Source organism: Rutilus rutilus (assembly GCF_951802725.1).
Source record: "Rutilus rutilus genome assembly, chromosome: 1".
Taxonomy (NCBI): Eukaryota; Metazoa; Chordata; class Actinopteri; order Cypriniformes; family Leuciscidae; genus Rutilus; species Rutilus rutilus.
Window position 1 is genome coordinate 72480093 of NC_140209.1, and position 13366 is coordinate 72493458.

General features: G+C 42.9%; 1 protein-coding gene across 1 annotated transcript in view; it reads left to right on the forward strand.

Moving 5' to 3' along the window:
- Nucleotides 1-13366, forward strand: part of LOC311305794 (uncharacterized protein) — a 1216100-nt gene that overhangs the window by 489027 nt on the left and 713707 nt on the right. The window lies entirely within an intron of this gene.

Genomic DNA, 13366 nt, shown 5'->3' on the forward strand with positions numbered 1-13366 from the left:
ATAAAGCATTTAGTAAAAAAAGAAAAAGAGTAACTTACAATTTACTTTCTTGTAAATCAAACTTTCTTGATACTATACTGTCCTATCATAATAAAAAGCAAAAAATATATTCTTTAAACTGATGCAAGTTAAGCTCCATCCACACACAAAAATAAAATCAGCATTTTTTAAGCCATTACATCAACACCTCTCATAATGGGAGTGGGGGAACGGATTTCGACAGCTGAACTATTTGCCGTCGGATTCTGTTCCCCCTATGTTTCTTACACAGTGAGGTTCTAAGATTTATCAAATTGCAGTAAATTACCAAACCCGATAGCCTAGTGGTCAGTACACTCTGCCCAAACATTGATTGCTTTTCAGTTTATTGTGACCCGAGTTCGATTCCGACAGCTGTTTTTTTTTTGCCTTCGGATTCTGTTCCCCCCATATTTCTGACACACTGAGGTTCTAATATTTATCACATTTATGCTGTTTAAGCTCCATCCACACACAGAATAGAATAAGCATATTTTAAGCCGATACATCAACATCTCCCATCATTGGGGTGGGGGAACGGATTTCGACAGCTGAACTATTTGCCGTCGGATTCTGTTCCCCCTATGTTTCTTACACAGTGAGGTTCTAAGATTTATCACATTGCAGTAAATTACCAAACCCGATAGCCTAGTGGTCAGTACACTCTGCTTTAACATTGGTTGCTTTTCAGCTTATTGTGACCCGAGTTCGATTCCGACAGCTGTTTTTTTGCCGTCGGTTTCTGTTCCCCCCATATTTCTGACACACGGTTCTAATATTTATCACATTTATGCTGTTTAAGCTCCATCCACACACAGAATAGAATAAGCATATTTTAAGCCAATACATCAACATCTCCCATCACTGGGGTGGGGGAACGGATTTCGACAGCTGAACTATTTGCCGTCGGATTCTGTTCCCCCTATGTTTCTTATACAATGAGGTTCTAAGATTTATAAAATTTGCAGTAAATTACCAAACCTGATAGCCTAGTGGTCAGTACTCTCTGCACTAACATTAATTGCTTTTCAGTTTATTGCGACCCGAGTTCAAGTCCCGGTTTGTCAAACTTTCTTGATACTATACTGTCCTATCATAATAAAAGGCAAAAAAATATATTCTTTAAACTGATGCAAGTTAAGCTCCATCCACACACAAAAATAAAATCAGCATTTTTTAAGCCATTACATCAACACCTCTCATAATGGGAGTAGGCGAACGGATTCCGACAGCTGTTTTTTTTTTGCTGTCGGTTTCTGTTCCCCCCATATTTCTGACAAACTGAGGTTTTAATATTCATCACATTTATGCTGTTTAAACTCCATCCACACACAGAATAGAATAAGCATATTGTAAGCCGATACATCAACACCTCTCATCATTGGGGTGGGGGAACGGATTTCGACAGCTGAACTATTTGCCGTCGGATTCTGTTCCCCCTATGTTTCTTACACAATGAGGTTCTAAGATTTATCAAATTGCAGTAAATTACCAAACCCAATATCCTAGTGGTCAGTACTCTCTGCACTAAAATTAATTGCTTTTCAGTTTATTGCGACCCGAGTTCAAGTCCCGGTTCGTCAAACTGTCCTATCATTATAAAAGGCAACAAAATATATTCTTTAAACTGATGCAAGTTAAGCTCCATCCACACACAAAAATAAAATCAGCATTTTTTAAGCCATTACATCAACACCTCTCATAATGGGAGTAGGGGAACGGATTCTGACAGCTGTTTTTTTTTGCTGTCGGTTTCTGTTCCCCCCATATTTCTGACAAACTGAGGTTTTAATATTTATCACATTTATGCTGTTTAAGCTCCATCCACACACAGAATAGAATAAGCATATTTTAAGCCGATACATCAACATCTCCCATCATTGGGGTGGGGGAACGTATTTCGACAGCTGAACTATTTGCCGTCGGATTCTGTTCCCCCTATGTTTCTTATACAATGAGGTTCTAAGATTTATCAAATTACAGAAAATTACTAAACCCAATAGCCTAGTGGTCAGTACACTCTGCATTAACAACAATTGCTTTTCAGCTTATTGCGACCCGAGTTCGATTCCGACAGCTGTTTTTTTTGCTGTCGGTTTCTGTTCCCCCCATATTTCTGACAAACGTACTCGGTTACTAACGTAACCTCTGTTCTCTCTAGAGAGGGAACGAGTATTGCGTAAGCTAGCTTACGCTGCGGGAAAGTCTCCTTTCTCGAGATACTGAAGCCAAAAATTATCCTTAATTTTTTAAATCTTGTCAACGCAGTGCGGCAGCCTGCAGACCTAGGGCAGGCGAATCGCGTGCCCATTGGCTGCTCTGCGGCAACTGCAGCAGCCTATGGCTGAGCCTTGCGCGTGACGTCACGTCCAATGAGCGCGCTTGGCGCGCTTGATGCGTCACAGCCCGTCATTAGGGGTGTGGCTTAGCGTATATAGGCAAGGTACAGAGGCTGCTTCGCTGGTTTCTGTCGCATGAAGCGAAATGAGCTCGTGGCGAGAGCACGGCGGGTTACGCAATACTCGTTCCCTCTCTAGAGAGAACAGAGGTTACGTTAGTAACCGAGTACGTTCTCTTACGAGAGGTTCTCTCGTATTGCGTAAGCTAGCTTACGCTGCGGGAACACCCTTGTCAACGCCGTGCGCGCGCCCAGCATCCTGAATGAATCCCATGGGGAGCCCAGGGAACGCGAAGTGGAGCTGGGCGGCCAAGATACCACAGTACACAAGCACATAATATGGGGCAGGGAGCGGCACAGCCGGTCCAACTGACACTTCCACATAGTGCAGCTCAACCAGTAGAGCTAAATCAGCAACATAGCCCGCGCACAGACAGTGGGCTGGCTACGCGAGACTTAGGCTGATAACACTTTGGCCTGCAAAGCGGGAACTTCCAGGTTGTAAAACCTAACAAATGTGGAAGGGGAGGCCCAGCCTGCCGCTGCACAAATGTCATGAATGGGAATCCCACTGGACCACACCCACGATGAGGCCATGCCTCTGGTGGAGTGCGCCCGAATGCCCAAAGGGCACTGCAGGTTTTTAGATGCGTAAGCAGCTGCGATAGCGTCAACTATACATCTGGATAGGGTGTGTTTCGAGGCGGCGAGACCCTTGGTGCGCCCACCAAACGAAACAAAGAGCTGCTCTGAACGCCTGAAGGCGGCGGAGCGTGAAATATAGCTTCTCAGCGCCCTGACTGGGCAGAGGAGATTACTATCTGCCTCGCAGCCAGCATTCGGCAGGGCTGAAAGGGAAATGACCTGCGCTCTGAAGGGAGTGCCCAAAATTTTGGGGACATACCCATGCCTCGGTCTGAGAATAACTTTAGAGTCATTGGGTCCGAACTCGAGGCACGCAGCGTTAGTGGATAACGCGTGAAGGTCTCCCACACGTTTTACTGAAGACAGTGCTATCAGAAAAACGGTTTTGAGCGTGAGGTATTTCATATCCACAGTTTCCAGGGGTTCAAAGGGATGTGCTTTCAGGGCGTCTAAGACCAGTGAAAAATCCCACATAGGAACCGAAGGGGGTCGCGGGGGGTTCATCCTTCTCGCTCCTCTAAGGAAGCGGATGACAAACTCGTTCCTTCCTAATGCGCGGCCCGGCTCTGAGACAGAGAGCGCTGAAATGGCCGCGACATAGACTTTGAGCGTGGAGGGGGACCTGCCCGCGTCCAGTAGCTCTTGAAGGAAGCACAATACTTGCGAGACCCCACATGTCTGTGGATCGAGCCCTCTGGCAGTGCACCATTTGTTAAACACCGACCATTTAGACGTGTAGAGCCGCCTCGTGGAGGGAGCTCTAGATTGTATGATCGTGTTCATCACCCCTTCTGGTAAATCACTATGAAGAGCACTGTGTGGCGCGCTTTCCTGGCTCTCTCGATGACCTGAGGCAGCAGAGAGACCGGGGGAGAAGCATATAGCGGGCCGCTGGGCCACGTCTGGGCCAGCGCGTCCTCGCTCTTGAAAAGAAAACTGGGCAGTGTGCGTTGTCTTTTGACGCAAAGAGGTCGACTTTCGCTCTGCCAAAGCGGCGCCACAGCGACTGGACTGTTTGGAGGTGTAGAGACCACTCCCCAGGGGAACGTTGTCCCTGGACAGTCTGTCGGGGCCCTCGTTCAGATGGCCAGGCACATGCGATGCTCTCAGAGAGCGCCGAGAGTGCTGAGCCCATACGAGGAGGCGTTCCGTCAGGGCGCAGAGCTTTTTTTTTTTTTTTTTTTGATCTGACACCGCCCTGGTGGTTCACATAGGCCACTACTGATGTGTTGTCCGTGCGGACTAGAACATGGTGACCATGGAGGAATAGGAGGAAGTGCATGAGCGCTTTCTCGACCGCGAGCATCTCTAGACAGTTTATGTGTAGGAGATTCTCCTGGTCTGACCAGCGGCCATAGACCGGTCTGCCTTCGAAGAGCGCTCCCCAACCTAGGTTGGACGCGTCTGTTGAGACAACTTTCCGGTGTGAAATCACTCCCATAATCACTCCAGTGTGATACCATTCAGCTGCTAGCCAGGGCTGCAGGGCTGAGACACAGCCCTGAGTCACTCTGATTAGCGAGCCACCGGTCGCCCAGGCTCGATGGGATACGCGCGCTCTTAGCCAGCGTTGAAGCGGGCGCATGCGCAGTAAACCCAACTGAAGCACTGCTGCAGCTGAGGCCATATGCCCCAGGATGCGCTGAAATGCTTTCAGAGGAACCCGATTGCCTTCTTTGAAGGATGCGGCGAGGCGCCGGATGCGGCGCGCGCGCTGCTCCGACAATCTGGCCGTCATCGCCACCGAGTCCAGTTCTATTCCGAGAAAGGAAATTGACTGACGGGGCGAGAGCGAGCTCTTGGTCCAATTGACCGCTAGACCCAGACCTTCCAGATGGCTGAGAAGCGCTGTTCTGTGAGACACAAGTTCTGTCTCTGACTGCGCTATAACAAGCCAGTCGTCCAGATAGTTCAGAATTCGCATTCCCTGACTTTTCAGGGGCGCGAGAGCCGTGTCCATGCATTTCGTAAATGTACGGTGTGCTAAAGACAGGCCGAACGGCAGGACTGTGTATTGATAAGCTCGACCGTCGAAGGCGAATCTCAAGAATGGCCTGTGATGGGGGGTTATCTGGATCTGGAAATACGCGTCTTTCAGATCGAGAGAGATAAACCAGTCTCCTGGGCGGATCTGCGCAAGGATCTGTCTGGTTGTAATCATCCTGAACGGCCGTCTCATGAGAGCCGTGTTCAGATGTCTCAGATCTAAAATAGGTCTTAAAGCTCCGTCCTTCTTGGGAACGAGGAAGTAACGGCTGTAAAAGCCTGACTCGCTCAAGGAAGGATGAACCTGTTCCATGGCCCCTTTGCGCAGCAGCTTCGCTATTTCTGCTCGAAGCAGATGCGCTGCTTCTAAACCGACTTTCGTCTCCGTCTGCGCTAGAAGCGCGGGGGGCGACGAGCGAATTGAGGCGAATAGCCGTGTTTTGTAGTGTTCAACACCCATTCTGACGCGCCCTGAATAGCTTCCCATGCTTTTGCACGCATAGCTAGGGGTCGAATGGTCTCTGGGTTCAGATCGCCGCGCTGCGCGGGATGGAGAACCTGTATCAGAGAGGATGGGGCGGCGCGCGCCGGTGCTCGAACACGGGGCTGATAAACAGTATTGGCCGGCTGTACAGCGTTCAGTAGCTCGGTCCTGAAGGATGGAGCGCGTTTTGCTGTCAAACACCCCTGGCGCGAGAGCGGCGTGGGGGATATAGTGTCTGAAAGTGAGTGCGCGTGCTCGTGAGCGGGCGCAGGGTTTACACTTATAACACGGCCAGTGTTTTGGAAGCTTTAGAGGGTCTGTAACCCGGGGTAACCGTATGGCAGAGCGAGCAGCGAGTAGGTGTGAGCACAGAGTTGTGGGCACATTTACTACACTTAATACTCGAGCGGCGTGTTTCCGCTTTATGAGAGCGCTCTGAGCGCATTACCGTGGGAACCATGTTGTGTGAAGCAGTGAACACATGGGAGTGGGCACATTTTCTATACTTAATATCCCCTCGGCCTGAGCCGTTGCAACTCGAGCAGCGGGTAGGTGTGATCACAGAGTTGTGGGCACATTTACTACACTTAATACTCGAGCGGTGAGTGTCCGCCTATGAGAGAGCGCTCTGAGCGCGTAACCATGGGGACCGTGTTTGTGCGAAGCAGTGAGCACATGGGAGTGGGCACATTTCTACACTTATGACACCCTCGGCCGGAGCCGGAGTGTTTCGGGGCTTTAGAGGGTCTGTAACCCGAGGTAACTGAATGGCAGAGCGAGCAGCGGGTATGTGTGAGCACAGAGTTGTGGGCACATTTACTACACTTAATACTCGAGCGGCGCGTGTCCGCTTTAAGAGAGAGAGCGCTCTGAGCGCGTTACCATGGGGACCGTGTTTGTGTGAAGCAGTGAGCACATGAGAGTGGGCACATTTTCTACACTTATCTTCGGCTAGAGCTGGAATGTAGTGAGCTTTAGAGGATCTGCAACCCGGGGTAACTGAGTGGCAGAGCGAGCAACGGGTAGGTGTGAGCACAGAGTTGTGGGCACATTTCCTACACTTAGTACTCAAGCGGCGTGTGACCGCTTTAAGAGAGTGCGCTCTGTGGACGTTACCGAGGAGACCGTGTTTGTGTGTAGCAGTGAGCACGTGGGAGTGGGCACATTTTCTACACGTATAACACCATCGGTGTAATAGGAAACTGATAGAGCGAGAAGCTTTGATGGCTCATAAGTTTAGACGCTCATAAATACTCAAGCACCATCCTGCGGGATACGGGTTCGCTTTCTGTATGTGAGAAAGCTGGCCGCGAGCTCGGAGAAGCCAGCAGAAAAAAATATTTATCTGCCGCCAGAGCAGGATTCGAACACGGGACTCCCGTGTGGAAGTCCAATGCTCTGCCACTGAGCCACAGGAGCACACATAAACTTTTAGTTAGTGCGAGCATATGACCGAGCGATGTTTCGTTTCGGCGTTTGTTTGCAGACGCGCGCGTGTAATAAAACAGGCTCGTTACTGCAGTATAGTATTTCCAGCCGCCTGAACTTGGAGGGGACTGAGAATATACGAGGACGAAAACACTCTCTCTTCCTCTTATCGCCGGTGCTCGTGACGTCCGCTCTGATGTCCCTTGAGAACGGCGCAGTTGCGCGGCTCGAACAAGGGAGAGAGAGCGGGAAGATGTCATCATGTGCTATGACATCGTATGTTTGCAGGCGTGCGTGTAATAAAACAGGCTCGTTTACTGCAATATTGATATTTCTAGTCGCCTGAGCTTAGGAGGGGACTGAGAAATGTGTGAGAAACGGAGGTGGCCGGAGAGTGACGCGCGCGACCGAGACGCGGGGTAGCTTTCTTATAACGTAAAGGAAGCCAGCCCGTGACCGTCTACTCCTGACATCCCTTGTGAGCGGCGCGTTTGCGCGGCTCGAACAGAGGGGGAGAGCGCAGGGAGGGGCGTGCGTCGTCCGGGGGGTAGCTTTCTTGTAACGTAAAGGAAGCTATAGCCCGAGACCGTCCGTTTCTGACATCCCTTGTGAGCGGCGCCGTTTGCGCGGCTTGACAGAGGGGAGAAAGCAGCTGTCTAAGAAAACAGCGCTGTCTGCTTCATCCCCTGAGGCGACGGCAGTGCGGGCGAACCGGCCGCTGCGCGTCGGGAGGTGGGGAGAAGGAAATAGCGAGGCTCGCGGGAGGGGCTCCGGCGAGCGCTCAGCTGTCATAGAAGCCCAGGCAGAGAGCGCACACCACGTGGCGGTCTCCGTCGCTGAGCGCGGCTCTGCACGAGCCACAGGATGAGCGAGGCATTTGCAACAACGCCTCGCGCTCTTTTAGATGCAAGTGTGTCGCGGCGGACACACAAAACACACAACACAGAGCAAGGAAAGGATATATATGCCGGATGGCGCAGCAGGCAGGGAAGGCTGAAGGCGGCGAGCGGCCGGCGTCCTCAGGCTGAAATCCTCGGCGTGCTGGTCGCTTGATTCGACGGCGGCTTCCTCGGAGATCAGCGATGCGAAGAGCTTCGCTGAAGAGACAGAAATCAGCGAAGCAGCCTCTGTACCTTGCCTATATACGCTAAGCCACACCCCTAATGACGGGCTGTGACGCATCAAGCGCGCCAAGCGCGCTCATTGGACGTGACGTCACGCGCAAGGCTCAGCCATAGGCTGCTGCAAGTTGCCGCAGAGCAGCCAATGGGCACGTGATTCGCCTGCCCTAGGTCTGCAGGCTGCCGCACTGCGTTGACAAGATTTAAAAAATTAAGGATAATTTTTGGCTTCAGTATCTCGAGAAAGGAGACTTTCCCGCAGCGTAAGCTAGCTTACGCAATACGAGAGAACCTCTCGTAAGAGAACTGAAGTTCTAATATTTATCACATTGATGCTGTTTAAGCTCCATCCACACACAGAATAGAATAAGCATATTTTAAGCTGATACATCAACATCTCCCATCATTGGGGTGGGGTAACGGATTTCGACAGCTGAACTATTTGCCGTCGGATTCAGTTCCCCCTATGTTTCTTATACAATGAGGTTCTAAGATTCATAAAATTTGCAATAAATTACCAACCCCAATAGCCTAGTGGTCAGTACACTCTGGACTAAAATTAATTGCTTTTCAGTTTATTGCGACCCGAGTTCAAGTCCCGGTTCGTCAAACTTTCGGTAACACTTTAGAATACTGTATCTTACTTACTGCATAACTAATAAGGAATTATTGAGGAACTAATTGGTAATTCTTTATTAACACTTAAGTCACTACTGTTAACTACTAAGGAAGATGTGTTAACTAATTAGTATGTAATAGAATTGTATGATTGTGTTAAGTTTCAGTTAGTTAATCAATAACTAATGAATTATGTCATAACTCTTGAAGAACTATTATTAATTATCTATTAATTAAGGTTCAAGAAAAATAACTAAGAAGTAACTACTAATGAACAGTCATACACAGTGGTTACTACAATAAACCGTTTTATTTTAGCGGTGGAGTGGTGGATGAAGTACACAAATCAAGTACTTGAGTAAAAGTACAGATAACCCAATAAAATATTACTCCAGTAAAATGATAAACTATTGGCCTATTCATTTTCAAAATTACCTTAGTAAAAGTACAAAGGTAATTACTTGAAAAGTAAAAAGCACTGATCAATGTTTTTTTTTTTTTTTTTTAGCCAGTTTTAGTCATTCTTCAGCACTAATAAGAAAGATAAGTGCAGACATTCACTAGGCTATATATTGATCTGCAAATAAGCAAACTTTTTATTTAATTAGCAAAATGTATCATAATGTATGATAACTTATCTATTTTACAAAGGTTTAGATAATACCGTTAATAATGTGTTTTTTACAGTAAGTTTGATTTGAGTCAGAAGTATGTGGTAATTCTGTATTAATTACTAATGAGTTCCCTATATTCTCACTTTAGAATACTGTTCCAGGTTCCAAGTAATTCCTGAAGAATTATCTAATAATTATTTTTTAATTACCAATTAATTTCCTTATATGTTCATTTTAGAATACTGTTTAAGGTTATAAGTAGCCTAATTCCTGGATAATTATTTGATAATTATTTATTAATTACTAATGGGTTCCCTATATTTTCACTTTAGAATACTGTTCCAGGTTCCAAGTAATTCCTGAAGAATTATCTAATAAATATTTGTTTACCAATTAATTTCCTTATATGTTCACTTTAGAATACTGTTTCAGGTTATAAGTAGCCTAATTCCTGGATAATTATTTGATAATTATTTATTAATTACTAATGAGTTCCCTATATTCTCACTTTAGAATACTGTTCCAGGTTCTAAGTAATTCCTGCAGAATTATTTGATAATTATTTATTAATTACTAATAAGTTCCCTATATTTTCAGTTTCCCTCAGTCATTGCCTCAAACATGAATTTACTCAATGGCATTCTATGCTGAGGAAAACAGACACACACAGTACTGTATATAAAATATAAAAATTAATCTGAGGTTAGTTTTGTATGACTGTTCATTAGTAGTTACTTCTTAGTTATTTTTCTTGAACCTTAATTAGTAGATAATTAGTAGTAGTTCTTCAAGAGTTATGACAGAATTCATTATTTATTGATTAACTAACTGTTACTTAACACAATCATAAAAATATATTACATACTGATTAGTTAACACATCTTCCTTAATAGTTAACAGTACACTGTAAAAAATAAAATCGTAAAAAGACAGTCATTGACTGTCAGCTACGGCTGCCAAACAAAAACCGTAAAAATAAAGTAAAATATCCTAATTTAAATTAAGTGCAAAAAACTTTTACAGAAATTTTCCTTAAATGTTTTACGGAAAAACAGTGTTATTTTACAGCTATTTCCTGAATTATTACGATCAAACACCTTCATTGTAAAAAAATCCCATAAAAAACAGTCAAATGACTGTCAGCAATGGCTGCCATACAAAAACCGTAAAATTAATGTAAAATATCCTAATTTAAATAAGTGCAAAATACTTTTACAGAAATCTTCATTAATCTTTTTTAACAGAAACACACAGTTAATTCACATTTTTTCAGATTTTTTACTGAAAAACATGCAGTTAATTATATGCATGATTTGCTGTGACTATACGTCACTACATCAGCAACTACACAGTTACTGTCAGTTAAATAAAGCAACATGCAGCATTTCATCAGTGTTTCTCTGCTCATCCTGGACTGAAGCTCAGGCTCTACTCTTCAACACAATGGTGACACACGAAACACACCATACAGAAACACTTTAAACCCCAACAGAACATTAAACACTATCAGGATCTCAGCATCTTCACTTATTACAATCCAGACTTTATTTATTTCATACTAACATTCTTATTGAGAATTAACAGAGGTTTAGAAGTTGAAGCTTTATTGAAAAGAATAAAGTTTGATGTCACCATGATGGAGATTAGTGTTTGTTTTAGTTGGTCTCTTGACATTTTAGTGTTTAATTTAAGTTTTTATCTGGCTGCTTTAACTGTGTGTCTTTGATGCATGTTATGGTAGGAATCCAAGAGAAACTCAGATCAGATGATGTTGGTCGCTTTTTAGTGATAATAGTCATCATGTAGTGTCCTGCTTCATTGATACCACCTGAAGTGTAAATCTGATTAAGTATTTAAATATTAGTTCATTTTTGCATGATAAAACTGCTATAGAAGATCCTGCAGTGCTGTGATACTCAGATTTTATGAAGTCATTATACAGAAAATGTTTTGACAGGATTATATAGACTCACTCAGACATCAATAATCAGCGTATGAATCACAACAATGGTGACAACGAAAAAAAATCTGAACTACTATAAAGTCACAAAAAGGCTTTGATGGTTGTCACCATTGTTGAGATTCATATGTTGATTCTTGATGTCTATACTACAAAAAAAAAAAAATTAACCAGCTCAAAACTTTTTCCATATAATATATATCTTTTTAAATTTCAGATTATTACAATATTGTTGCCAAGAATCATGTGAGAAATTATGACATTATAGACTTTGTATAAAGCTAAATTCCATCTACATATTATGTAATCTAAACTAACATATTCAGAGATTTGGCTGTCATATCAGTGAATCAGATCATCACGATGACTGTAACATCACTGATGAATGACCAAGATCATCTGATATTTCTCCTGCATTTATTGCTGTAATAAAGGTGCATTAAATACACAGTTAAAGCAGCCAGAGAAAACTAAAGTTAAAAACTCACGGGTCATGAGCCCAACTAAAGCAGACACTGATCTCAATCATGGTGACATCAAATTTATTTTAAAGCTGTCAGCTGCGGCTGTCAAAAAAAACCCCGTAAAAATAAAGTAAAATATCCTATTTTAGAAGTGCAAAAAACTTTTACAGAAATTTTCCTTATTTTACAGCTATTTCCTGAATTATTACAATTGTAAAAAAATATATGCATGTGAGAAAATATGACATTATAGACTTTGTATAAAGCTAAATTCCATCTACATGTAATCTAAGCTAATATATTCATATTTTTGACTGTCATATCAGAGAATCAAGCCATCATATGATGACATCATCAAAGAATGACCAAATCATCTGAAATTTTCTCCAGCTTTTATTGCTATAACAAATGTGCATCAAATACACAGTTAAAGCAGCCAAAGAAAAACGTAAGTTAAAAATTGAAGTCATGAGCCCAACTAAAGCAGACACTAATCTCAATCATGGTGACATAAAATTTATTTTAAAGTTTTTTACAATTTATTTAAATTAGCATATTTTACTTTAATTTTAGGGTTTTTGTTTGGCAGCCGCAGCTGCCAGTCATTTGACCCTTTTTTTACGATTTTTTTACAATGAAGGTGTTTGATCATAATAATGCAGGAAATACCTGTGAAATAACAGTGTTTTTTCGGTTTATTTAAATTACCATATTTGACTTTAATTTTAGGGTTTTTGTTTGGCAGCCGCAGCTGCCAGTCATTTGACCCTTTTTTTACGATTTTTTTTACAATGAAGGTTTTTGATCATAATAATGCAGGAAATACCTGTGAAATAACAGTGTTTTTTCGGTTTATTTAAATTACCATATTTGACTTTAATTTTAGGGTTTTTGTTTGGCAGCCGCAGCTGCCAGTCATTTGACCCTTTTTTTACGATTTTTTTTACAATGAAGGTTTTTGATCGTGATTATTCAGGAAATACCTGTAAAATAACAGTGTTTTTCAGTTTATTTAATTTAGGATGTTTTACAGTTTTTTGGGGAGCTGACAGTCATTTGACCATTTTATCATTTAACTGTTTTCTTTCTGTTAAATTACAGATTATATTTGTAATTTTACATACATTTTTATGTAATTTAAGAAAACAGAAAAAATACTGTATGAAAAATACAATACATTTTCTGTATAAAAAGTGTGAATTACTGTAATTTGTCATTAATGTCACAATACCTAAAATAACAGCTGAATTTTTATTTTACAGATATTATTTGTAATTTTACAGTGTTTTGAGTACAATTTAAAATGAAAGAAAATGATCGTAAAAAAATCACAGTTATTTTCTGTAAAATTAGGATTTTTTTTACAGTGTAGTGAAGAAGTAGTTAATGAATAATTACCTATTAGTTCTTCAATAATTACTTATTAGTTATGCAGTAAGTAAGATACAGTATTCTAAAGTGTTACCAGTTATTCTACTTAATTTAATTGGTCTGTTGTAAAGGCTGTGCCGCACAACTTGCTGTTATTCCAAACTCATTTCCCTTGCTGTGAAGATGATGATTTAGCATATACGTGTATTGGGACTCGACTGAAGTATAAAGCCTTCTTTACATTACTAGTTAGCATCCA